The sequence below is a fragment of the Arachis hypogaea genome, chromosome 20 (genome assembly GCF_003086295.3).
Source record: "Arachis hypogaea cultivar Tifrunner chromosome 20, arahy.Tifrunner.gnm2.J5K5, whole genome shotgun sequence".
NCBI lineage: Eukaryota > Viridiplantae > Streptophyta > Magnoliopsida > Fabales > Fabaceae > Arachis > Arachis hypogaea.
In genome coordinates this window covers 49,913,515-49,915,892 of record NC_092055.1, presented here as the reverse complement: position 1 = coordinate 49,915,892, position 2,378 = coordinate 49,913,515, and the positions used below count along the sequence as shown (strand labels likewise).

The window sequence follows — 2,378 nt, the reverse complement described above, 5'->3', positions numbered from 1 at the left end:
GAAAAAGGCATTCTTGTTGAAGCTGATCCAGAACCTGAAAGGACTCTGAAGAGAAAACTAAGAGAAGCTAAATTACAACAATCCAGAAATAACCTTATTGAAAATTTCGAACAAGTAAAGGAGATGGCAGCCGAACCCAACAACAATAATGCAAGGAGAATGCTTGGTAACTTTACTGCACCTAATTCCAATTTACATGGAAGAAGCATCTCCATTCCTACCATTGGAGCAAACAATTTTGAGCTGAAACCTCAGCTAGTTTCTCTGATGCAGCAGAACTGCAAGTTTCATGGACTTCCATCTGAAGATCCTTTTCAGTTCTTAACTGAATTCTTGCAGATCTGTGATACTGTTAAGACTAATGGAGTAGATCCTGAAGTCTACAGGCTCATGCTTTTCCCTTTTGCTGTAAGAGACAGAGCTAGAATATGGTTGGACTCTCAACCCAAAGATAGCATGAACTCTTGGGATAAGCTGGTCACGGCTTTCTTAGCCAAGTTCTTTCCTCCTCAAAAGCTGAGCAAGCTTAGAGCTGATGTTCAAACCTTTAGACAGAAAGAAGGTGAATCCCTCTATGAAGCTTGGGAAAGATACAAGCAGCTGACCAAAAAGTGTCCTTCTGACATGCTTTCAAAATAGACCATCCTGGATATATTCTATGATGGTTTATCTGAGCTATCAAAGATGTCATTGGATACTTCTGTAGGTAGATCCATTCACCTAAAGAAAACGCCTGCAGAAGCTCAAGAACTCATGGACATGGTTGCTAATAACCAGTTTATGTACACTTCTGAGAGGAATCCTGTGAGTAATGGGACGCCTATGAAGAAGGGAGTTCTTGAAATTGATACTCTGAATGCCATATTGGCTCAGAATAAAATATTGACTCAGTAAGTCAATATGATTTCTCAGAGTCTAAATGGAATGCAAGCTGCATCCAACAGTACTCAAGAGGCATCTTCTGAGGAAGAAGCTTATGATCCTGAGAACCCTGCAATAGCAGAGTTAAAATACATGGGTGAACCATATGGAAACACCTACAATCCATCATGGAGAAATCACCCAAATCTCTCATGGAAGGATCAAAAGCCTCAACAAGGCTTTAATAATGGTGGAAGAAACAGGTTTAGCAATAGCAAGCCTTTTCCATCATCCACTCAGCAACAGACAGAGAATTCCGAGCAGCATCCATCTAGCTTAGCAAATTTAGCCTCTGATCTATCTAAGGCCACTATGAGTTTCATGAATGAAACAAGGTCTTCCATTAGAAATTTGGAAGCACAAGTGGGCCAGCTGAGTAAAAGGATCACTGAAATCCCTCCTAGTACTCTTCCAAGCAATACAGAAGAGAATCCAAAAGGAGAGTGCAAGGCCATTGAATTAATTACCATGGCCGAACCCACAAGAGAGGAGAAGGACGTGAATCCCAAGGAGGAAGACCTCTTGGGACGTCCAGTGATCAATAAGGAGCTTCCCTCTGAGGAACCTAAGGAATCTGAGACTCATCTAGAGACCATAGAGATTCCATTGAACCTCCTTATGCCATTCATGAGCTCTGATGAGTATTCCTCTTCTGAAGAGAATGAGGATGTTACTGAAGAGCAAGCTGCCAAGTTCCTTGGTGCAATCATGAAGCTAAATGCCAAATTATTTGGTATTGAAACTTGGGAAGATGAACCTCCCTTGTTCACCAATGAACTAAGTGATCTGGATCAACTGACATTGCCTCAGAAGAGACAGGATCCTGAAAAGTTCATAATACCTTGTACCATAGGCACCATGATCTTTAAGGCTCTCTGTGACCTTGGTTCAGGAATAAACCTCATGCCCCTCTCTGTAATAGAGAAACTGGGAATCTATGGGGTGCAAGCTGCTAAAATCTCATTAGAGATGGCAGATAATTCAAGAAAATAGGCTTATGGACAAGTAGAGGATGTGTTAGTAAAGGTTGAAGGCCTTTACATCCCTGTTGATTTCATAGTCCTGGATACTAGAAAGGAAGAGGATGAATCCATCATCCTATGAAGACCTTTCCTAGCCACAGCAAGAGCTGTGATTGATGTGGACAGAGGAGAATTGATCCTTCAATTAAATAAGGACAACCTTGTGTTTACAACTCAAGGATCTCTCTCTGCATCCATGGAGAGGAAGCAGAAAAAGCTTCTCTCAAAGCAGAGTCAACCAAAGCCCCCACAGTCAAACTCTAAGTTTGGTGTTGGGAGGCCACAACCAAACTCTAAGTTTGGTGTCAAACCCCCATATCCAAACTCTAAGTTTGGTGTTGGGAGGTCTCAACAAAGCTCTGCACATCTGTGAGGCTCCATGAGAGCCCACTGTCAAGCTATTGACATTAAAGAAGCGCTTGTTGGGAGGCAACC

The 2,378-nt window shown here is 42.1% G+C and overlaps 1 non-coding gene across 1 annotated transcript; it reads right to left on the bottom strand.

Moving 5' to 3' along the window:
* Window positions 1-522: 522 nt before the first annotated feature.
* LOC112787254 (small nucleolar RNA R71) lies at window positions 523-630 on the bottom strand. Its single transcript, XR_003194676.1, has one exon. It is a non-coding gene; the product is annotated as a small nucleolar RNA R71 (small nucleolar RNA).
* Between the last annotated feature and the right edge of the window lie 1,748 nt (window positions 631-2,378).